At 37.3% G+C, this 26,339-nt stretch overlaps 2 pseudogenes; both read left to right on the top strand.

Moving 5' to 3' along the window:
• Nucleotides 1-12,479: 12,479 nt before the first annotated feature.
• LOC115278133 lies at nt 12,480-13,039 on the top strand (annotated as a pseudogene).
• Nucleotides 13,040-15,195: 2,156 nt separating this feature from the next.
• LOC115277394 lies at nt 15,196-20,949 on the top strand (annotated as a pseudogene).
• The last annotated feature ends 5,390 nt before the right edge of the window (nt 20,950-26,339 follow it).

Genomic DNA, 26,339 nt, shown 5'->3' with positions numbered 1-26,339 from the left:
GTTTTATTTCCCCCCCCATAGGAAGTGTCTTGGGTTTTTCCCTTACTATTTTCTTTACTTTTTTTTTTCCTCTTCTTTTTTTGGTGGTGGGGGTGGTTATGTTTAAATGAAGTTGCTTTTACAACACCAAAGACTTAATCATCCATTTCCTACATAAAAGGTAGCTACTTTTTTGCATGGACCTCAAGCATATTGTAGTATAGGGGTGGAATTTAAGGAAAGGTATTAAGCAGGCTGTGTTGTAGCTTATGAACAAGTAATATATTCTATCATGTATCTTGAATGTATCATAGATAAGCTGTGAAATTAGGTGATTAACTTGTTGGTACTTAACCTTCTAATTTCTGTATAAGTCTAATTACATGAAACAGAAGTTGGTGTTTTGATTTTTTACTTTGCTTTTCTGTTTGGAGTGTCATTGCAACTACTGTATTGTAAATGATGGAAAATAATTGCATATGTTAAAAATATGAAACTTTATAAAGTAAAAAAAATAAAATTTTTAAATTAAAAAAATTAAAAAAAATAAAAATTTTACACTGCTATTGTCTTGGCTTCTTCAAAACCCTGGGCAAGTAATCTAAAATGATCTGACATTTATGTTGAAACCTGATATGCTTATTTGTGATGGCTGTATCAACCTAAAATAACAACATCATTAATATCATTTTATGAACATTAGTGAAAATATCCAAGAAACAAAACCCAAGCATTGTCATTATAACTGTTTGGTAGGAAGAGTTTGAAAGGCTACAGAGGATGGGAACAATGTTTACCTCTAAATAAATCAGAAGGGCGATAAAATGGTTAAGGTGGGTTACCACATGGAGTTTACATAATTCCATTCCTTGATAAACCTTACTATCGAATATATTTAATATTTTTACAAGAATATAAGTAGATCTATTTTATAGATGAGGATATTAAGGCTCAGCATGGCAACTATAGGGGTTTTCCTTTTGTAGCTTACCTACCTTTATAAACACACTCCTAAAAAATGCATCCCACAGATGTTGATAAGCCCCAAAGCCACACTGGAAAGAAAACTGATAAAAATGGGTAAATTGGACTTTGTTTACACTGCATACATTTTTGTTAATCCTTTGACCTTGTTCAGATGATGTGCCTTGTTGCTGTGCTGTTAGTCTCTTCTCCAACCTGGCATATGCACTCTGGTAGCCAACTAAAGTGACCAAGAAGAAAGGAAAATAAGCCAATTGTAATATTAAAATTTTACAGCAAAGTGCTTGGAACCACTTGAAGACAAAAACTTTATGAAAGTATCTGAGGTTCTAAGAAGGGATTATCTGTTCTTTACATCCCTCATACACTATAATTTCCCACAGTTTTCTAATCAGCTGAGTAACACTGGCACACAATATTTTTCAGAGCAGTGAACAAGTTAGCAATAAGAATGTTGCTTCATTTATCTATTTTTATAAAGAACAGTGTCCTTCCACTTCTAATATAAATGTTTTTATTATTTAATGTCTCCTCAAGTGAGTGGAACACATGACTCATAATTGAGAGATAGCTCTTTATACATGTGCATCATCTGATAGCTTTGATTGAGGATGATGATGCAGAATGTGTAAAGTGTCTGCATTAGTCAATAGATCTGCAGATGAAATGACTGGAAATGAGTGAATCATCAAGTGCAACTTCTGGCTTTTATGAGCAAGTTCAGTTCCCATTTGCATTAATGCAGCTTCCTCTCAAATAGCTGTGGATTTTAATAAGATAATAGATTTATATAATTTTAGAGCTGAAAGAGACTTCAGAGATCTTTGTACCCTCTTATTTAAAATCTTGGTGAGGACACAAACACTCAGGGTCACAAAGAGTTTTGGTACAAGGTCACACGCATGTTTGAACCACACTCTTCCTTTTTTTTTAACCAACCAATGCTACTCCTTTCAAAATAACTTTTTCAATTTCTGTGTTTAATAAATTCAATAGAGTTCACTGTCTCTCTTATTGATAAACATTCAAGGAAGTTGAAGTTATTTTAAGTTATGTTACTTTGTTTAAAGTTCTAAGAAAATGCTGGGAAAAACTCCCCACAAATTATTTCTTCATTTTTTAAGATATTTGAATCTACTTTTGCTGGACATGTACTTAAGAAAATTAGTATAGTCTATAACTAGTGTTTAATATTACAAAAAGGAAAATAAATTTCCTACATGATGAAAGTCAACTGGAAGAATCCAAAGCTCTACAAGATGTCCCCTTAAAAACTAACCCATTATCATCTAAAATTAAAATATTCCTTCTTGTTACAAGCATTATTCTTATTGCTTCTCTGTGTGCATTGATATTTATGGATCAATATGTAATTTAGAACCAGTATGTTTAATCATAATCAGCCAGAGTGCTGTGTTTAGCTGAACCTATAAAATGTACTATAATGATTCTAAAATGTTTAATTTAAGAATCACTGCCTCTGTGCAGATGAATCAGAAACCTGTGTTTAATTATTGATAGCAATTAGTACACAGAAGCAGACAAACACCATCTGGTGGTAGAAATGGTTCTATAGCTGTACCCCTTTCACTCTTGGTTTTAAAGTAATGCATCATTGATTATGTTCCCTTACATGAGAAAATTTGTTTTCTTTCTATACCTCAACTACTGGAATTTCTATCCCTTTAGATCCCATGGTATAAATAGCCATTGTTCTCTGACCTATAAAAAATTATCAAAACTATGGGGTTGGCCAACTGGTTTTGGTTGTTATAATCAGACCTTAGTGAAAACTTTCAGTAAGAATTACTCATTATGTATGTATCTCATGAATATAATAAGAGTGATATTAAAATGGGTGAAACTTAAGGTCAAACATTCAGAACAAAAAGCAATGCTCAACATAAAACCATAGCAAATGCTAAATTAACTAATTAGGTGTGTGTTTTTCTCAGACAAGAACAGGTGTACATGTATACACATACCTATGAGCCCATGTATGTGGCTGTATGGCTTATGTAGACAGACTTCTATCTAATGAAATTTGAGAGTGTGTCTGAAATAAGGGTAGAGGAAACTACCATGACCATTCTTAAAGGGATCCACCATGGTCATTTTACCTTTGTACCTTTTGATATTTCAGCCCAACTACTTAAATCTCATAGGAGAATGTGCCACCAGGGCCCCAGAGCTGACTGTTCTTTCTTTCTTTCTCTTACTGTTTAACCCAACCTGTGTAACCTGCAATCTACACTGGGAAGAACTAAGCCATATGTGTATGAAGATCTTAATCCTGTCAGTCCTAAGGCAGCCATGCTCAATATAAAGCAGCTCAATCTCCTGGGTAGTCCCTCCAGCATTAGGTAGCCTCATCTAGGAGTCCTCAGGCCAGGGTTTAGTGGCTCACTACAAGGTCTCCACTATTATTAGGCTACTGAGTAAAATCAGACTTGCTATTCCATCTCCCTGAACAGAATGCAGCCAGGAGGAGGTGCCATCACACAAACACATATTTCAGCAGCCAGGGACAAAGTGACAAAATGTTTAATAGTCTTTCATGGGAAGGGAGGCTAAAGAACTGCTGGAAGAACTTGTGGACCAGATGTAAAAAGCACTACACCCAGGTCAAAGTGCAACTGGGATGGAGGATGAAGACTTGGGAGGAATCCCGGGCTGAGATCTTAAATCTCTGACTATACTTAATTTGGATCTCTCTGTCTTCACATACATTGGCTACTTCTAGCCATCTGAAGCTGATAAGTCCTTAGGTGGAGTTCAAGCTGGAGGAGCAAGTCAATAAAAGCAAACAAGAGTAACTTTCAAGGTCTAATTAGGTGGAGTAGAGTATGGAAGCAGGAAGTTTCAAGCTGTATTATAGTTTGGGAAATTGGTTCATTCACAATGGGGCCCTGGTCTCAGGGGAAGAAGGGCATGCAGGAGTTCCAAAAGCCCCACCCAAGTTATTGAGGGATCAATATAATACACTAGTCTGAAAGGAGGTCTGGCACAGCAGGAAGAGTGCTTGAGAATTTCCAGAAAGTTAGGTTTCTTCTGGCCTAGTCTGGCAGATTTGGACCAAAAGTCATGGGGACCTAAGGTAATGTCTCAGGGGCCCCTTGTAAGGGCAGTAGTTAAACAAGGAAAATATGGGACTCCCAACTTAGCTATTATCTATTTTATCTATTCCACATAGTAGGTATGTTTCATCTATTTGGCATAGGATAGTAGACTTCTATGGGAGATTTTATTTGAAGAAAATGCGCAACCATTAAAAAAGCCTCTAAAAAATACTTGACTAGTTCACAAAGGTGATGGGAGTATGGCATGTCAGAAGCCAGACTGGATCCTGTTCAGATGAGCCGCATGACTCACCTCCAAAGATGGATCGTGACACATAGGCTTTTGCTGCTCTTGAGACAGGTGTAGGAGCTGAGGCAGTGTCTGCAGAGATGACTGTGTAAGAAAGAGAAGAGTAAGAGGATGGGCAGGGGTTGCTGAGACAAACAGAAACTCCCAGAGGCAGTGAAGAATAGCAAGTGGTTGGGTACATGGGCTTCTGTCTGCTGTGCTCTCAGGGACTACGGCTGGAGAACAGACTCTGGTAAATGACCTCTGCCAGCTGTAGAGGTTTACAGGACTTTGATCCGACTCTGATTCTACAAGGAAAGCTACATGGGTTCTTCATCCAATCTACTGACTTAATTCAATTTCCATGAAGAGGTTAAAAGCATCACAGATCACTGTATATTTCCTTTATACATCGTCCCTGAACTATAGATAATTGTAGCTGCAGCTGTTCATGAAATATTCATTTATTCAAACAAGGCTTAAGAAAAGTCAAGACCAATGACATATTTGCAATGGGGCAAATATGTTCAAAAGGTCACTCACAGTATCCCCTCAAAAATATCTTGGCAAAGGATCTAAAGAGATAGTAATTTTTATCACAGGAAAATAACAAGTTGAGCCAGATCCTTGCTGCTAGGAAGAAATACTAATTATATTTTTCCAAAAAGATGCCAAAAATGGATGCATTCTTATATTGTAAAAACAAGTCTTTTTTTTTGTAACCTTTGCATTTCACGGCAGAATGCCCCTACCAAAATAATTTGCATAAACTCCTACTGTAATAGGACTGGGGATTTGGAGGATTTGTTTTAATGTCCAAGATATATATTTTTTAGATTGCATCAAGTTTCTCATTCAATTCCTGGTCCTTTTCTCCCTGACTTGAGAAAATTGCTGTGAAAATCTAATTGTTTCAGGAAGGGAAGTTCATAAGCAGGTTGTTGGGAAGGAAAAGGGTGGTTTATCCACACAGAAGTGTAGTAATTCATATGAGGAATTAAAGTTAGAAATAATAGAGAGAATTCTATCTGGAGAGTGTAATATAAAAACTTGTGTGAGTTTCTAGACTGTTGGCCTGCCTATGAAATTGAGACTTGCCAGCACCACAAGTGTACGCAGCAGCTTCCTGCCTTTCCTGAATGGTACACTTTTAGGAGTATTGTCAGAGGATTTTGGTAAGTAATGTCACCAAGGTGTCACCAACAACACAGGCTGTTTTTGACTTCACAATCCCTTACAAGAAAAGCATCTTACAATGATCCAACGATAAGACATTACAGAGAGAGTTCTAGAACACAAGGGTAAGGCCAAAATACTCCACTGCACCACACTGCCCCTTCTCCAGTCAGTAGAGCACCACACAGAGAGGTGTTTCTTGAGCCTTAAGTTCTTCCAGTGGGAAAAGAGAACCCAAAAGAGTATATCCAGTCCTCCCCTGCATTGTGAGATACTGCCAGAGGTACACCCCATTCTTATCCTCAAGAGCTCAAAGAGTTGCCTCATTCTACTACTAGATTAAGACCACAAGGAGATGTTACTCATGCCTGTTAGAATAGCTATCACCTAAAAGACAACACATAACAAATGCCGACATACATGTAGAGAAAAGGGAGCCCTTGTACATCATTGGTAAGATTGTAAATTGGTATAGACACTATGGAAAACAGCTTAAAATTAAAGATGGAACTTAAAAAATTAAAAATAGAACTACCATATGTCCAGCAACTCCCCTTCTGAGAATATATTCAAAGGAAATAAAATCACTTACTCAAAAAGATATCTACACCCCTATGTTCATAGAAACATTATTTATAATAACCAAGGCAGGGAAACAACCTGTGTCAATCTATAGATGAATGGATAAAGAAGTTGTGATATATACATCACACACACACACACACACTATATATATATATATATACACCATAACTTTCTTACAGTATAGTGTAGTATAGTATAGCATAGCATACTATAGTATGTTCACATGCAATGGCATATTATTCAGCCATAAAAAGGAGGACATCCTACCATTTGTGACAACACAGATGAAACTTGAAGGCATTCTGCTAAGTGAAATAAGTCAGAGAAAGATAATACGATATGATCTCACTTATATGTGGGATCCAAACACAAACACACAAACAAAAAAATTCAGGAAAAGAGACCAGACTTGTAGTTACCAGATGGGGAGATAGGAGAAGGGGTGACTGAAGGAAGATAGTCAAAGGCACAAACTTTCAGTTAGAAGATAAAAAGTATTAAGGATATGATGTACAACATGATTACTACAGCTAGCACTGCTTTATAATATATAGGAAAATGTTAAAAGAGTAAATATTGGGGCAGCTGGGTGGCTTAGTCAGTTAAGTGTCCAACTTCAGCTCAGGTTATGATCTTGCAGTTCATGGATTCAAACCCTTGTTGGTCTCTGTGCTGACAACTCAGCGCCCAGAGCCTGCCTCAGATTCTGTGTGTCCCTCTTTCTCTGTCCTTCCCCCACTCACACTCTGTCTTTCAAAAATGAATGTTAAATTTTTTTAATTAAAAAAAGGGTAAATCTTAAGAATTCCCATCACAAATAGAAAGTATCTTCTTTCTTTTCTTTTTTATTGTATCTATATGAGAAGATAGATGTCAGCCGGACCTATTGTTGCCAATCATTCCACAATATATGTAAATCAAACCATCATGATGTATGCCTGGAACTTGTACAGTTATGTATGTCAATTATTCCTCAATAAAACTGGAAAGAAAAGGAATGATAATAAAAAATGTCATTTCTGGTGAAGAATTTCAGAACCCCTACAGTTGAAGGCTGAGGTCAAACTGAGTTCCTGAAAAGGCCAACTAAATATTTGCAATTCCTGACCATTATTATTGACCCACCAGAGGGTCACCATAGGTATGTGATATGAATCAAAAGCAAACCAGAGACTGCACAAAATTAGATCTATGGCTTTCACTGAGTGATAACAGCAAAATCCAGAGAAATTTCTGGTATATATTTTTTTAAAAATCTTAGTAAAAGAGCTTAAATGTAATATTTTTACATTATAGTGGAAGGTAAAGAAATATGACAAAACAAATAGGTCATAATGAACTCTAGTTAGAAGTGTTAAGAGCGTGGGGCACCTGGGTGGCTCAGTCAGTTAACCATCCTACTTCGGCTTAGGTCATGATCTTATGGTTCGTGGGTTCAAGCCCATTGGGCTCTGTGCTGAAAACAGAGCCTGGAGCCTGCTTCTGACTCCCTCTTTCTCTACCCCTCCTCTGCTCACACTCTGTTTCTCTCTGTCTCTCAAAAAACCCAAGAATAAACACTAAAAAAATTAGAAAAAAAAGTGTTGAGCTAATAAAAATATGCTAAAATTATATGTTATTAAAAATGTAGCCCCTAATGCATTAGAATTTGCACAACTTTGTATCTTAAAATAAATGAATCTTAAGATTTTGAGATATTTTGAAGGTCATCTAGGCTAATGACTCAATGTTTAAATATCCACAATTCTTAGAGAGGGCCACTGGTTCCTGAACACACCCAGGGGATCATGAGATAAATAGCATCATAATTAAAATTTGGCCTCAGACGCCATGTATACTCCACATTTGCCACTTACCAATTATATAACTTTGGCAGGTGACCTGACGTCTTTAAGAGTCTGTTTCTGTGTTTGTAAAATGGTCACAATAATGTTGCAATTAATCCTCATTATTCAGATTCTATATATGTAGATTTGCCTACTCACTAAAATTTATTGCAACCCTAAAGTCAACACTTGTGATGCTTTCATGGTCATTCACAGACATGCACAGAGCAGTGAAAAATTTGAGTTGCCCAATGCTCACGTTCCCAGATTATGTCAAACAAGGTGGTACTCTTCCTCTTGTTTCAGTTCTCCTCTATAAACAATTGTCCTTTTCATAATATATTTAGTGCCATGTTTTACACATTTCTATGATTCTCCTTGGTGATTTTGCTGCTTAAAATGGCTCCCAATCATAGTACTGAAGTGCTGTCTAGTGTCCCTAAATACAAGAAAATATGAGGAATCTTAAGGAGAAAATGTGTTCTAGATAAGCTTCATTTAGGCATGTTATTGTGCTCTGACCTCAAGTTCAACGTTAATAAATAAACATCATACATTAAGTCAGATGTCTTTAAACAGAAACATACATAAAATGTGATTGTGTATTGATTGGTTGATGAAAATATTGTAATGAGAGGCTCACAGGAATGCAACTTTGTATTTCCCTTAAGAGCATTGGTTCAGCGTTCACTAATTAACTGCTCTTAAAAAGCTTATAGAACATAACTATCACAGTAATTGGAATCTATTATACTTAGCTCAAATAGTAGAAACGCGTTTTGTTTTTAAATTATTTTATATTTTTAAAGTTAATTTTATTATTATTTTTGGATAATGCATTTTAGTGGTACCTGGGTGGTTCAGTTGGTTGAGCATGAGACTTCAGCTTCGGTCATTATCTCATGGTTCACAGGTTTAAGCCCCACATCAGGCTCACTGCTGTCAGCCTATCAGCATGGAGCTCACTTCAGATCCTGTCTCCCTCTCTCTGCCCCTCACTCATTTGCACCCTCCCCCAAACAAATAAATATATATATTTTAAAGTGCCATGGTAATGAGATGATTCTTGGCTGAGGAACTCCCAGATAGTTTCGGGATGGAAGATGGTCACAGAAAAATCTAACTAAGTGATTAGAGGGTTGGAACTTTCAGTCGTACCCTTGGACTTCCAAGGAAGGCAGTGAGTTCAGTCACTAATGACCAATGGTTTAATCTATCATGTCTATGTAATGGAACTTCCATCAGAGCTCTGAACAGAGGGTTCAGATAGCTTCTGGAGTAGTGAACATATCTAGGTTCTGGAAGGTAACACACCCAGAAAGGGCATGGAGGATTACACCTCTTCCTCTATACCTTGCTGTATGTATCTCTTATTCTGGATAGTTAGTATCAGAATTGAATTAAATTGTAGGTCTCCCAGTTGGTGTCCAAAGAGTTGCAGAATTGTTTGGTGTGGAAAAAATTCTACACACATTTTGTGTCAGAGGTGTTTTAGGTAGAAATAGACCAATTTGCTATCTATGTTTTGATTCAGGTGTCTATTGCAATGTTAGTCGTGAAAACCCTGTATCTCCTTATTAGAGAACTCCCTTTGGAACTATGTCAACAACACATTCATAACATCCATTGAGCATATTAATTAGCTTAATCTGTTACTAATTCTGACAAGGAATAACTTCTCATTCTTCAGTGTTTTGTGACTTGTTGCAGGGAGGTGGGGAAATCGGTGTATATTAGCCTTTGCAGTAACTTGGTATAATGTGAAGAGTGCATGGGGGCACCTGGGTGGCTTAGTCAGTTAAGTGCAACTCTGGATTTCAGCTCAGGTCATGATCTCAATGTTCATGAAATTGAGCCCTGCATGAGGCTCTGCACTGACAGCACAGAGCCTGCGTGGGATTCTCTTTCTCCTCTCTGCCCCCATCTAGCTAGTATGTATGTACTCTCTCTTGTTCTCCTCTTTCTCTGCCTCTCTCAAAATAAATAAATAAACATGAAAAAAGGAAAGAAAAGAAAAGAGTGCTTGGCTAGTAAGTCAGAAAGAAATTATGAGTTTGCCATATTTGTGAACAGTTTCTTCTTCCAGGAAACAACCAGATAACTTTCTCTAGCTTTTCTTGATATTAAATGGAGTTTTAGCAATGTAATATGAGTAAAAGTAAAGCATGCCACTTTGGGGCTTGGCCTGTATAAATTATAAATCTTCCATATTTTTTCCTCTTATACTAGCTTGATGCAGTTAGGGACAGTGACTTTGGAAGCTACTGGTGTAGCCTTGTGTCTTTTATTCACACTTTGAAGAAATTGCCTACTGAGTAGGAACACATTCTTTGGACTTTGTCTGAATGAGAAACCTCTATCTTATTTTAACTACTGCACATTTTAGTATTTGTTGAAACAAACAACATAAATTAATATACCTAGGCATCTGAAGACTGGAATTCTGGTATGAGCTCTATTATCAGACGGTGATGAGACTTAAACTCAGATGAGGTATTTACTCTTGCCCTATTTTGGCATGGTCATCTGTAGAACAGCACTAATTATGCTTTTTCAACCTATCTTACAGGATCATAGGAGAGCCCTAGTAAGATAATGGATCAGAGAGAACACTGAAAAGCATAACATATGGTGTGTGTAGAGAGAATTATAAAACTCTTTGGGGCATCCAGGTCTCTTAAGTGGCCAGTAAATTGAATTAATACATCCACTCTGTGACCAGCTAATCTTGCTTCTTCCACATATGAATGATTTCCTGCTTAGCTTCTGAAATTCTAATTAGTATAGATGAAGCATCATGATGTTCTGAAGAAAGAGTTAGCACATAGTTCCATATATCCCTGCCTCTCACACCACAGCATGGAGATACTCCCCTGTGTATGCTCATTCAAAAGAAAAATACTAAATTAAAAAGTAGGGTCAATCATAATCTAATCTATAACTTCAGTCAGGCCTAAATAAGATTAATCTTATTGTAGTAGACATGCAAATGAGAAAAACACCAATGTGTGATATGAAGACTCAGTAAGATGATGCTGATGGCCTGACTCTGGAAACCTAGAGCAGTGCTTTCAAATTTACAAAACCATTTTTTCATTTATTTCATTATAATTGCATATATAGAGTTGTATATGTAAAATTGAATGTACATATTCTTTTTTTTTTACCTAAAGAGCAGCAATATTGATTTAAATTTTCTGTAGGTTATATAAAATGTTTCCTATCACAAATATAAGATTTAAAACACACACTGTTAAAAATTACCTGATGGAGTAAGACAATTTAAACTTATACCTAAGGCATTGCTATAGATCCTAAAATTTTACTTGTCTCATACCAGTTCATCTATTTCAGCAATGCTTTTCAACATACACATTTTAAAACATTATTATTTACTTTATAAAAAGGGCATACTGTTATATATGATCTTTTGAGAGTGATTGTTTCCACTTACTATTATATTGCTAGGATTCATCTTATGATGTTATATCACTATAGTCTATTTGTTTCAATGGTTGTATACTGTGGTAGGTAGAATAGTGGCAACCAAAGATATTGCTGTAATAATCCCAGAACCTGGGAATATGTTAAATTACATGGTAGAGCAGAATTATGATTGTATGTGAAAATAACATTGCTAAGGGCCTTGAGATATAGAGATTATTCTGAATTATTAGGATGGGTCCAATGTAATCACAAATACTCTTATGAGTGGAAGAAGACTGGAGAAAGCATACCAGAATTATACCATGTGAGAGAGACACTACCAGGTATTGATGGCTTTAAGATGGAAGGGGTCAAAGAGTCAAGGAATGTAAGAAAACTCTAGAAGCTGGAAAAGAAAAGAGAAGAAAATGGATTTTTCCCTAGAAAGAAACAACCCTGCTGACACCTTGATTTTGGCTCAGTAAGACTCTTTTAGACCCCTGATCTCCAGAACAGTAAGATAATAAATTTATGTTGTTGTAAGTCAAAGTTGTTGGTAATTTCTTATATCAGCAATGGGAAACTAATCGATATACTATTCAATGGAGTGAATATACCATTGTTTATTCTTCTACTCTCCCAATGAGGGGTGCTTATGTTGTGTCCATGCTATTGCTACTGTGAACAGTGATTCTGAGAACATTCTTGTACATATCTTCTTTTGTACATGTGGATATTTTTCTCTTAGATATATACTTAGACATGAAATCATTGGATCAGTGGATATAAAAATGGTCAAATATAAAAGGTATATTCAAACTATTATCCAAATGAATGCAAAAATTTTCATTCTTACCAATAATATATAATGAATTATGTAGTTCTACATCCTCTTGACATTGGTAAACTTTTTACTTTTTTGTTCATCTTATAAAATGTTTAATATTCTATTTTTAATTAAGAAGACATAAAACAGGCAGTGTGCCTGGCGGTCCTGCGGATCTGTCTCTTGCTTCAACAGTGTTTGGAGGGAACAGACCCAGGGACGCCCCAACTACCAGCCTCTGACCACCCTCCAGCCTTTTTTCCAGTCTCAACGTCAACGTCAGTCAAGCCATGTTCTTGCCCACCAACTGCTTCGGGACCAGCCAACACCCAATTTTGAACTTAGCTCCTCATTACCGATCAGCCATGACCTCCCAGATTCGTCAGAATTATTCCACCGAGGTGGAGGCCGCCCTCAACCGCCTGGTCAACGTGCAGCTGCGGGCCTCCTACACCTACCTCTCTCTGGGCTTCTATTTCGACCGTGACCATGTGGCTCTGGAGGGCGTGGGCCACTTCTTCCGCGAGCTGGCTGAGAAGAAGCGAGAGGGCGCTGAGCTTCTCCTGAGATGCAAAACCAGCGCAGCGGCCGTGCCCTCTTCCAGGACATGCAGAAGCCGTCCCAAGATGAGTGGGGTAAAACCCTGGACGCCATGGAAGCCGCCCTGCTTCTGAAGAAGAACTTGAACCAGGACCTTTTGGACCTGCATGCACTGGGTTCTGCCCGCGGAGACCCTCATCTCTGTGACTTCCCGAAGAATCACTTTCTAAATGAGGTGAAACTCATCAAGAAGATGGGCGACCACCTGACTAATCTATGCAGGCTGTCTGGCCCCCAGGCTGGGCTGGGCGAGTGTCTCTTCGAAAGGCTCACCCTCCAGCACGATTAGAAGCCTCTGGAGCAGGGTCCCTCTGGCATCCCCCAGGTGCCAGGGCTTGTGCCCAAGTCTCTCCTTGCAGCCACTAGGAAGCTTTTTAAGCCTGGAGCCCTTTCCCAAGCCATGGACCAAATGAAAACAATACAGCTTTTTGCAGCAACTGGAAAAAAAAAAAGAAGACATAAAACATACAGGTTGCTTGAATGGCTAATTTTTACTTTGGTATCCTTTCTCATTAAATAAAGAGGAAAATAAGATCATGATGTCCAACAAAATTAATGGAGTTATGTCTAAATTTTCATAGATTTTTTGGAAAAGTCTTTAATCTTAACTTTATTTAAAAATTTTAAAAAATATTTTATTGTCAATTTAGCTAACATACAGTGTATATAGTGTAGTCTTGTCTTTGAGATTAGATTCCCATGATTCATCACTTATATACAACACCCAGTGCCCATCCCAACAAGCGCCCCCTTCCTTTCTGTTTGTAACTTATTTTTCCTTCCCTTCCCCTATGGTCTTCTGTTAAATTTCTCAAATTCCACATATGAGTAAAAACATATATCTGCCTTTTTCTGAATGACTTCCTCATTTCACTTAACATAATACTCTCTAGTTCCATCCACATTGTAGCGATGGCAAGATTTCATTACTTTTCATCGCCAATTGGTATTCCGTTGTGTGTATATATGTATACTTTTTTCACCTGAGATTGGTCATTTTTTAAAGTTACTTAAAAATGTATTTCCATTATTTGCTCAAGTGTTTCTTCCTCTTAATTTAAGTTTTCACCCTTTCTTGGACTCACTGCATGCCATCACATTTACTTCTATATTCTGTATATCATAGCTATATTTTTTCTACCTGTTTCTTTATTCTTTCTATTTCTTCTGGTTTGCTAATTCATTCCTCAGATGCATTTCATCTTTCCTTTACAAAAATTAATTCTTGTTATATTTTTTCATATATGTTTAGTTCCTGTATGATTTCTTGAGTTTATTTTACATTGCTAAACTTCACACTGGCAGAATCCCCAAGTCACTAGCTGATATAATTGTTTGACTGAATCAAAACATTCCAGGTTGTGATCCAAATTTAGTCATAACTCTTCAAAGATACTTTTGCAACCTATTAAAAGTTTGTTGATGTTTATTTTTGAGAGACAGAGAGAAAGAGAGCATGTGAGTAGGGGAAGGGCAGACACAGAATCTGAAGCAGACTTCAGGTTCTGAGCTGTCAACACAGAGCCCAATGCAGGGCTCCAACCCATGAACTGTGAGATAAGGACCTGAGTCTAAATTGGAGGCTTAACTGACTGAGCCACCCAGGCACCCAGATATTTGCAATTTAAAAATAAGACACACATTAACTTCTAATTTGTAGACTATATGGGTTAGTAGGGTTAGTAGATGTTGGCAAAGGGTACTTTATACTTTCTTGACTAATCTCTGAGTCATCAAAGCTATTCTCTAGAGGCAGAGCTAACAATATATTTGGCATTAACTTCTCAAAGGCTGGGAATGAAGGGCCTGATTCACGGACCTAGAACAGTGCCTGACTGTCACATAGCTGGTAGTCAATAGATATTTGTTTAATAAATCAATGACTAGGCACCATGTGAGAATAACCCAGTTTAGTTCTCTCCACTTCTTTAATCAGAGTAGAAAAGTCCCAGATGAAAATAGAAATGCATGTGTCCCATTTGCCTACTATTTCTGAAGCTGTGTGGATAGGTCACAGAAAATAATGCTCACCTCATTCTGAGATTCTGCAGACTCTGCTGCTTTTAAGGAGGTAATAAGGTCCAGAATGTCTCCAATATATTGTTTCACTGAGAAAGTTCCACTATAGACTTATAGCCATCTTGACAAAAAAAATGTTGATTTTCTTTTTGGAAGTAGAGGGGTGGGGGAAGGAATAAGGAATGAGGAAAAGAGGAGGGAAAGTTAAAGTACAAGACCTATTCTGTAGAGAAGGGAAACAAATTCTAAGTCCCTTGAGCAGAAGATGCCAAGAGAGAGCTAAGATGCAAGTATTTAGTAGGAAAATGCCCATGAAAAAAACATGGAAAGGGAGTCACAGAAGACTGCCAGAGCTGTCAGGTAGTGTTGGAAGTCTGTCTCTGAGTGAAAGAAAGAGGAAGATTTGGTATAAGCATCCTAGACCCCATGCAAGTGAAGGAAAGTTTGACAAGTCCTTCCAGGAATCCTCTGGTCAAAGCCAGCACCAGAGGAACACGTGTTTTCTGGGAGCAGGCCTCCCTTAGAGTCAATACTGAACTCATCAGTTGGCAAAAGCCTTGGGGAGTCATGGCCTCAGTGTAAAAGCAGCCAGGGATATCAGAACTCAGCACCTTTGGCCCTCAGTTAACTATGTTGCCTGTACTGGAGGTCAGTGAAGCCCTTTCCCATAGCTGCCACAAGCCTTGAAGTATTTGATTTCTGATTTCTGGTCATTAGTGAGGGGATATTTCAAAGTAGACAATAATGTGGTCAGAACGGGGTGGAAAATTGGAAGATGACATGACAATCTCAGTTCTTGTGTATAAAGAGGACACAAAGGATATAAGCTCTACCTTATATGAGAGACTTTTGTTGTTTTTGTTTTTGTTTTAAACTTATGCACTTATATGAAGTGGATGCATAGTTCCCTGCAAGAACAGTCCTTGACTTCTGAAATTCTATTTTGGAGCAAGTTTCCTTAGTATTTATACCATCACTTTAGATCCAAGTTAGAAAAGCTTTTTCTGTGCAGAGCCAGAGAGTAAGTACTATAGTTTTGGGGTGGGGGGCAGATAAAGTCTATCACAGTTATTCAACTCTGCCCCATAGTGTGAGAGAATATATAGATAGCATGTAAATGAAGAGGCATGGATGTATTCCAATAAAACTTTACTTATAAAAGCAGGTGTCACCTAGATTTGGCCTACAGGCCTTAATGGATGACCACTGATTTAGACATTTCAAGCAATCAAATACATATGCATGGTCAGTTACATCAGACCATTCTGAAATTCAAGCCAGCATGGTATATGTATTAGGGGTTTCACACTTAGAAATTTGTGAAAAGATGTAGCTTAATAGGTAGCCAAGGCCCAAAGTATCATTATATCCAATTTCAAGGAATTTGAATTTTACCCATGGGAAATCAATACTATGTTTAATGCAAGAAATGACATAAAAAATCACAGGGGAAGTGCAGAAGGACATGAGGTGGCAGAACACATAACTAAGAAACTGCACAGCAACCAAATTAATAAAATGTGAAAGTCTAACTTAAAAAGGAGTTACTATGGTTAATAAGAGGAAGGAGTGGGTGAGCTCTAAGGGTACAAAATTCTTGGAATGCAGTAAACTTAAATGTAGAAAATGTGGAAGGGAAAGTACCATAAGATGATCCAGAACTTTGTTTAGACTTGAGCCATGAGGTGAATGATGGTTCCCTTCACTAAAAGAGGGGGTATAAAGGCGTTTTCTGACTCAATATGGTCAAATGATGGGCTCCTTGGAGGAGTTTGAATTGCCTGATTCCATGAATCATGAGATCACGACCTAAGCCAAAATCAAGAGTCGAATGCTTAACTGACTGAGCCACCCAGGTGGCCCTGCTTTTCAGAAACTAATTTATTTTCAATTGATCATAAATAGGACCAGCTTCAGACAACACAAACTTAATATGTCTCTCACCTAATTATCCTACCCAAACAACACCCTCAACTTCTGTACTCCTAAGGAAAATTAACACTCTCAACATCTACCCAATGAACTTCTCTCATTCTTACATGCTGTCAACAAACCCAGAACACTCTCCTAAAATACTTCTCCTTCTCTACTGACATGGTCCATAACTTCACCATTTCTAGCCTTGGACTATTGAACATGTAGCCTGAACTACTTAGTCCCAGTGCTTCCCAGTTTCAGACCGTGTTTCACACTGTTCCAGATCCAGGGATTTCATTACTTTAAACATTTAGAACTGTTCACCTCTCAACACCCCACCACTCTCAGTATGTGTACTATACTGGCTAACAGCAAGTGTTTAGAGACAATTTGAAGAACTGTGTTGCCAGCCATTCCAGTGGAGTTGATTAAGATAGAAGCTAACAGAAAGAGAGACTTTCACAAAGATTTCTTCACATTAATTTCTCAAATCTTCACCCTTCAATGTTATTCTCTTGTTAGCATATATTATAATCCCTACATCTATTTGATAGGAGAAAATAAAAAGAACTTCTTAGGAGAAGTTGCTACTGTAAGGTCACATTTTCTTGTCTATTCCAAATCTTAGTTATCTAAATTCCAGATTTTATATTCCAGTCACATTTCATTTCACACCTTTGTTTAACAAGAGTTATGTCTGAATGTCTGATCCCAGTTTAACCAGAAGAGAAGAGACAGGGAGTAAATATAATAACATATCTGGTCATTATTAAAAGTCATTCTGTTTAAGGTGAAATTTTACTTCTCTAAATACTTTCCTCACTTTCAATTATGGACCTCACTATTAATTCTATTTACTGTATCATCATCATCATCAACTTAGCATTTATGCTGCTTCATTCAGTATGTTTGGCATTGCTTTAAGTGCCTTACATTTATTAACTCATTAATCCTCCAAACCACACAAGGAGGCTCTGACAATTGTTGTCGTCATTTGTAGATGAAGAAAGTGGGAAGCTGTGAAATTTCCTAAGGTCATGCAGTTTAAAAGAAGCAAAATTGGGTATGTACCCATACATTCTGATTTCAGAGTCTATCATCTTATCACTACCAAATACTGCTTTTCATAACTAGTACTATACTGAAAAACATATAAAAATATAAACTGGTATTTTTCCTGCCACTCCTTAATTTCTGGAATAACATCCAGACTTGTCGCTTATATTTGGAATATAAGCAAAGTTTAAACACTTCTGCATCATATTTTCTCTCCAGCCTTCCAAAGGCTCTGACTACGCATTAGTAATGCTGTTCTTGCGACCCTAATCTCTACATGAGTTGACTCACAACCTGGTGATAATGAGGATCATGACCAAATACATGAAATTTGTCTGCCTTTGTGTCCTCTATTAAACATTAATGACTCAGGGTGCCTGGGTGGCTCAGTTGGTTAAGTGTCTGACTCTTGATCTCAGCTCAGGTCATGATCTTGCAGTTTGTGAGTTCAATCCCCACGTTGGGCTCTGTACAGAGCCTGCTTGGGATTCTGTCTCTCTTTCTCTCTAACCCCGTCCGCTTGTGCTTTCTCTCTCTCTCTCTCTCTCTCTCTCTCTCTCACTCTCTCCCTCTCAAACAAATAAACAAAAAAACCCATTAATGACTCAACTTTAAGGTGGTGTTTCAATTACATTTTCATTTTCAATAACTGATAGGTACTTTGGAAATGCACAAATAAATAAAAAATAAAGAGCACATTATAAACTTCAATTATTTAAAATCTGAGCCTTAAATAGAAAATGTTAGGTGTGTTATTAATTTATAAATGCTTAATTAAAGAAAATACCAGACTTTTAATCTTTTTGCACAAATCATGGTTTCTAACTCTGGAAGCACATACCACTTTTGATTATATTTTATAAATATTTATAAATTCTTCTTTGTTCCAAACACACACTCAAACACATGAATAGCACAGTCCTGTTGATTACACGAAGAGCACATGGATGCCTGTTATTCTACATTTTGCTGCAAGCATTTAGCACAACAATCCCTGAGGCAACCTTTCAAAACAGGCTGTTTTTAGAAAAAATCTCCTTAGGGAATCCCTTCTCCTGTTAACTCCTTCTGAATAATCAGTTCTCTTTCAGAAAATAAAGTAAGGTGTTTCAAATACGTAGTTTGTGAATTTATGTCCTTTGTCTAAAGAGTAGCAAACTAGAGTAGAAAAATAATCACTGGGTCGGTTCTAGCACTTTATGGTTTATTTCGTATGTTTATTCATGGCTTATTCTAAACCATATGGTTTATTCCATGGATTCCTTTACTTAATGTACATGTTTTGAGCACCTTCTGTGCACTGAATTTGTCTTCAGGAAGTTTACAGTGTAATGGAACACAGTGCACTCAATAGCACATCCAATCCACAAGTATTTATTGTGTGTCTATAGCATACTTTGCATTTTCTACCCACATAAATAATGGACTGTCATAAGTACTATAAGTCTTCTGGGGAGGTCATATATTGTGAGAGGGGATGACTTTGGTATAGTGTGTTATAACTGCATTGATGAGACATCCTGCTGTTGCAGGAAAGTGGCTGGAAAAACAAGATACAACCTCACAAAGGGTGACTCTCTAGTCATAATGACTTTGGAGAACTAACTCAACCTTCTTGAGTTCAGATAAATTCAACTGAAAAAGGATAACATTTTTCCAGAGAACAGACAAGCTTTCATATGGATTTAAAATATCAGTTCTATAAATTTGTGAAAAGAAAAGGAATATAGCGAATGGAAATCAAGAATAATTTTTCCCCTGAGGCTTAAGATTGGAAAAAAGAGCCTAGAGATAGACTGTAGAGTGCCTCAAATGCCAAACTAGGGAATTTATACCTTTTATGTATTCACCATAACCAAACAGTTTCAACATCGTGCATCATTAAAAGTATTTTAGGGGTGCCTGGGTGGTTCAGTCAGTTAAACCTCTGACTTTAGCTCATGTCATGATCATATGTTCGTAGATTTCAGCCCCGCTTAGGGCTCTGTGGTGACAGCTCAGAGCCTGGAGCCTGCTTCTGATTCTGTGTCTCCTCCCTTTCTCTGCCCCTCCCCATCTCATGCTCTGTCTCTCTCTGTATCAAAACTAAATTTAAAAAATTAAAAAATTTAGTACAACCCCACTATGTGAATATTTATTCATTTATGATAAATGACAAAATTTTTAAAAGAATGTTGATGAACTGAATACAGCAATGCATTTTAAAGGATAGTATAGTTATATTAAACCTAGAAATGTAAGTTTGGTTTGACATTAGAAAAATCAAGTAATAAAATCACCACATTAAAAACTTAAAAGCGGAAAAACTATATCTGCATGTCAACAGATGTAGGAAAATCATTTGATAAAATCTGACAACCCACTGATGATTTAAAAAAAGTCTAGCTCTCTCCTCTAGCCATCCAAGATGCAAAAAAAGGAAAGAAGGCTCAGGGAAGAAAGTGGCCTTGGTTCCTGCTGTCATGAAGAAGCAGGAGGCCAAGAAGCTGGTAACTCCTTTGTTTGAGAAAAGGCCCAAGAATTCTGGCTTCAGAAAGGACATCCAGCCCAAAAGGGACCTTACCTGCTTTGTCAAATGACCCCACTACACCTGGTTGCAGTAGCAAAGGACTATTCTCTATAAATGTCTAAAAGTGCCTCCTGCAATTAACTTGTTCACCCAAGCTTTGGACCACCAAACAGCTACTCAACTGCTTAAGCTGGCCCACAAATACAGAACAGAGACAAAGCAAGAGAAGAAGCAGAAATTGTTGGCCCCTGGGCTGAGAAGAAAGATGTCGGCAAAGAGGATGTCCCCACTAAGGGACTGCCTGTCCTTTGAGCTGGGGTTAATACTGTCACCACCTTAGTGGAAAACAAGAAGTCTCAGCTGGTAGTGATTGCACATGATGTGGATCTCATTGAACTGATTGTCTTCCTGCCTTCTGTGTCATAAGAATGGGTTCCCTAGTGCATTTTCAAGGGGAAAGCCAGACTGGGGCATCTGGTCCACGGGAGGACCTACAACACTGCTACCTTCACACAGGTGACTCAGAAGACAAAGGAGCTATGGACTAGCTGGTGGAAACTACTGGGACCAATGACAATGACAGATAGAATGAGATCCATCTTTATTGGGGAGACAGTGTCCTGGGTCCAAAGCTAATGGCTCGTATTGCCAAGTTGGAAAAGAGAAAGACTAAAGAGCTGGCCACCAAATTGGGCTAAGTGGATGCTGTTGAATTTTCTGTACATAAAAGTAATAGAAAGTTTTCTTTTAAACTCCTTTTTAGCAAACTACAAATGGAAGAGAAAAATTTTTTGATCTGATAAAAAGTATTGACAAAATTGCTCAAGCTGAGCCTCATGCTAAATGGTTTTTCTTTAGGAAGAAAACAAGAGTGTGCATTTGTATCCTCACTCATTCAATAATATAGTGCAGATTTTGGCTAGTGTGCTAAGACAAGAAAAACCTATAGAATATGGTTTTTTAAAAGTAAGACACTAAATTGTTATTATTCTTGAGAGAAAATTGTTTATGTAGAACTTCAATATGATTATATTAGTTTGAGTGGGCTAGATTATTCTGTGATAACAAAGAACCAGAAAATATCTGAAGCTTAAAAAAAACTCATATTTTATTCACACTACATGTCTAACAAGGATGAGCAGAGAAGGTCTCACTGTGTTCTCTCAAGGCCCCTGGTTGACAGTAACACAAATAAGACACAAATAGAGGAAGATGGGAAAATCACCAAACTTGTGAATGTTGGTTGCTGGTACATTCAGCCAATTAGTGATGTAAACTGGATGAAGAACAGTCATAAAGGGAAGTAGGTTTTGTAGCGAAGGTGTTGCTAAGTGAGAGAGCAGTGTTAACTAACTGCAAACAGAAATATCCAAGAAACCTTTAGAAAGGTAGAATTGAAACCCAGAGTTGAAATTGGGATTCAAGATGAAAACCCATGAAGCAGTAATAATTCACTTGATTCAATATGTTCCATCAATACTGGTTTATTCCAGGAATACAGTGGTGAAGACTACTGATTGAAATTGTTGGACTAATAAATCCTGTATTTTTATGCAATCTTTTCTTATCAACAGTGAGGATTATTTACACAGATTAAGTCTGACTGCTGTCATCTAATTTTTTTCCTCTTTTTTAAAAATCAAAAGGAAAATGCAACTTGGTTGCCTCAGAGCTGTATCAAACCAGGCACAGAGATTTTTTTTCAGAGTCACTCATGGTGGAGGTCTGAAAAAAAGTGTAAATGTGATGAGTGGTACTTATGGTATGTAAACACGAGTATTAATAGCAATAACTAAGAGCTTATTAGAATTCCATGAAAACTGACCTTTGAATAACTTACATTACTGCTTAAAGAAAACCTTCTATAAGACTGCAGCAAAAAACCCCAAAGAACAGGAAGACAAAAGTCTGCTGGATTAGGAGCAGGGAGGGAATACTATGAAGGAAGACTGCAGAGCAGGGAGTTGGCAGAAGCAATAAAAGAATTATGAAATTTTTTTCTACGGTACTTAGATATGGATGTAGGTTTGAATTATGCCATTATATTCACAGATTTGTACTTACATTGAGTTTAACTCATAAGTAGAGAAAATTATTTTAATTGAGCTATTTAGAAAACACCTCAAGCAAAATCAAAAGTAAACTGTGTGGTGCATGCTACTTTCCAAGACACTCTATTTTAGCGAATGCATTTTACCTTTATGATAATTATCAAATACTTATGTTTTATGGATAGAGCCCTATAGCATAATGCTCAGCCTGCTTTGCATAACTATGATGATTTGCTCCCCTTCTTAATACAGCATAAATGTTTTTGTCCTTACACCATTGATCTTGTTCCCTGGTGGCTGGTTCAAAATACTGGGCCTGTATCCAAGGTACTGTTGCAGAATATTAGTCTTCCGATAATAAAAAATAAAGTTCATTTTCTTCATCTTCTGTGATTTTGTTTTTCCTACTCTCTAGCCTCAATAGCTGAGCATCCCTTTAGCTAGCTTTCAGTTAATTAAAGAGCCTGTAGCAGAGTACAGAATGTGCCCACAAGAAAACCTCAAGCAGTGCAGATGGCACCACCTCTGCACTCAGAAGCAGAAAAGTAGTTCTCTGAAACAGCTGCGGGCTGGGAGGCTCGGGGTGGCCTCTGCCTTCCTGGCATGCAAACAAGAAGAACGAATCTGACCTGAATCTCCTCTGCTCAAATCAACGGATGCTATGGTAAACAGCTTTTCAGCTACAGGAGAGTTCAAAATGTACTCTGTGCAGCCGTAGTTTTTCGCTGAAGTTGTGTGCTCTCTGGGATGATGCACGTGCTCCATATCGCCCAGAAGGCTGTGCCTACATGTGTGTGGGCAGAGAAGAAGGAGAAACGGAAGGAGGAGGCAATGACACCCCGGGTGTTTTCTACAACTTCCCCTTTGATCTCTAGAAACTCCAAGGTATGGGGTTGCACTTTTATTCAGTTTTCCTCCAGTTGCTCATAGAACAGAATTTGGGAAGATTTTAACAGCCTGTGGCTTAATTGCAGCCAGGTTTTACCTTACCATACTGTGTAAGCAATAAATATTGATTGTATGTAAATGCATTCCAATATATCCCCCTGCCCTCAATCCTAAACACAAAGAACCAAATTACTAAAGGGCACAGAGTTCAATTCCCTTTTTGTGAGCCTGAGAAATCTTGCTGTAAAAGCAAACTGAAAATTAATGACCCCATGATATTCCCAAGGGCCTGGTAGAAGAAAAGATGTCTCAACTCAGAATTAAGGAATGCATAACAGCTTGAGGTCGAGTCTCTACACACCAGTGATTGAATCACCTGTTTGGATATGACTTTTAAATTAGTGCAAATTATACTATAGCCAGAGGAGACTGTTCTTGTCATTATTTCATCTCTGTGTAGGCAAGTTACCACTCTACCCTACAAATCAGGCAATGAACAATCAGTACATTAACAAAGAAAAAGATGAGGTTAGATGATCTCAAGCTTAGGACCAACAGCCATTTCCAATCAATTAACTGCTATGCTTGTTTTTAATACTCACATTGACTAGATCTGTTGTTATACACTGATGGGAAGGGAAAAAATTCTCTGGGATGCAGGACAATGTGAAGTTATCTCATAGAATACGATTTAAATGTCTTCTATAAAATAAATAAGAAATTAATAGCAGCAAAATGGAATTTTTGGCTTTATGGCGCAAAATGTATTCATAGCTAAAAGAGTACCATCTTGTGCTGACAGAGCTTATTATACTTCATTTAGGAGACAACAATCCAGTTATAGTATTTATCTATCACTATAATAAGAAAACTACTGCAGTGTTTGCTGCTAATTACAATTATGGTGCTATGGTGCTTTTTATTCAAGAACCAAAAATTTTTCCTTTATTTTTAATGCTTAAATTAGGAATGCATTGAGTTACCAATTACTGTGTCAAGATTCAGGGTAGAAATGCAATAAGGATTTAGATAACAAATGAACAAAAACACATGATCATTACACTTGTTAGTAGAAAATACTTTGCTAAAGACCATATTCTCATTTCATTTATGTGCTGTGTTACAACTTTCATTTAAGAGATTTAAATAAGAGGTGAAAAATTCATGAGCCATTTAAGATATAAGCAAATGAAGTAACTGTTGTCCAGGAAATGGTCTTCACATGTGGGTATAATGATGAAGCTACCAGGAAATGCCATAATGAAACTAATCATTTGTCTTGAATCAAACAAAAGTGTGCTTAGTAAGAAGGTCACTTTATAATTCTTTTTGTGAATAGCAACTAGTTATAAAAAGACATTAGACAAAATTCCAGTGGGTTGTTAAGTAAGAATTTTCTTAGTGATGTCTTTAACCACTTGGGAAAGTTTCTCAATGGCAAACATGAAATTCTGTAGCAAATATCCTTATTTTTCTTTTAGATCACAAGTAGCCTCCTTGGCTAGATGTATTTCTGACCAATTATTAGGTTAGTAAATCAGGTTTTAAGAACATAAGGCCAGCTCATAAATGTTTTCTAACTTTTTAAAAATTTATTTTATTAATTTAGATTCCCAAGAACAAAAGCAGAATGTTCAGTCCAAAGAGATAATACTATCCTGAATAGATTTTATTATCAAATACTAAAATTCTCTACCGAGATTTTAAAGCTAAATTTACACGTTAAAATTAGGTATATATCTTACATTTTATTATTAATGAATTTCTCTCTGTTACTTATGTTTGGAACTAACCGCCACATTCCTGACATCATCAGTACACTGTTTCAGACATAAAAGAACACTTCAAAACTAGCAGTGCTCTGATGAATAAAATCTGTCCTTGAAAAGTATACTTCTCAGTGCTCACTGTGGGAGGGTAGAGTACCAGGAGCTGACCAGGGGACAAGGGAGCGATAGAACAACTGAACACTGACCCATAAGGGTTCCAGAGCTAGTGAGAAACTTTGAACCTGTTTTCAGATTCTACATTAAAAATCAAGTATAGGGGTACCTGGTTGGCTTGGTGGTTTGAGTGTCTGACTTCGGCTTAGGTCATGATCTCATGGCTTGTGAGTTGGAGCCCCACGTTGGGCTCTGTGTTGACAGCTTGGAGCCTGGAGCCTGCTTTGCATTCTGTCTCCCTCTCTCACACCACTCCTCCCCTGCTCATGCTCTGCCTCTCTCTCTCTCTCTCTCTCATTCTCTCTCTCATGAATAAATAAAACATTTAAAATATAAATAAAAGTCAAGTATAGGTGCTTATTAGAAAAAAGAGGTGTTCTAGTACAATTTCCAAACTGGCTCACAATAGGCAGGAGTGACAATTATACAAGAGTAATGTCTAAGTCAAGCATTCTTAATCTTTGCTTCAGATCCTCTTGTGAACTTTACAAAATTGTGTAGGAAAGTGTGTGTGTTTGTGTGTATCTAGAAAGAGTTTAGAGCTTTGACTAGTTTTTCAAAGAGAACTGGTACCTCCTTATACCTCTGAAATGGGTACAGAGCACTGACCAAAAAGTAAACACTTCTCTTTTGATATAGCAGAGAAAGCATGGCTGGCATCATACAGGAGTTGTTTGGCCTCCTGGCTCCCCAGTTTGTTAAATCAAGAAAAAGGAGCTGATCACTCTGGCTCAGGGAGTCTCTAGTACAAGGGCTTGTCAGCACCTGGGGTGTTTTTGTGAGTATCACAAAAGGAACACCTTTCTTTTTCTGCCTCAGGCTGAGAACAGAATTCAGTTCCATATGGCTCTGTGACTTTGAGTAAGATACAACCCACATGCTCCTTATTAATTGTACCGGAATAATTTATTCAAAAATATTTTCACTTATTAAGTGTTGGGCTCAGTTTTAAGCAGAGAAAGCAGGTATTGACAAATCAGACAAAACAACCCTGATATCTTGGAACTTATATTCTGGGTGGTGGTAGTTGGTTGGGGAGTGGGGTGGTCGAAGGGCAATAGTTAATGAAAGAGAGAGAGAGAGAGAGAGAGAGAGAGACAGAGAGAGAAGAAGCTACATAATTTATTAACATTTTCCTTAGCATATAATAGGGACTTAGATGGGGTTTTATATTTTGAAATTATATTATGAAACATTATTGGGAGA

This window comes from Suricata suricatta, chromosome 14 (assembly GCF_006229205.1).
Source record: "Suricata suricatta isolate VVHF042 chromosome 14, meerkat_22Aug2017_6uvM2_HiC, whole genome shotgun sequence".
Classification (NCBI taxonomy): Eukaryota; Metazoa; Chordata; class Mammalia; order Carnivora; family Herpestidae; genus Suricata; species Suricata suricatta.
Note: the sequence above shows the minus strand (reverse complement) of the source record. Positions and strands in the feature narration are given on the sequence as shown.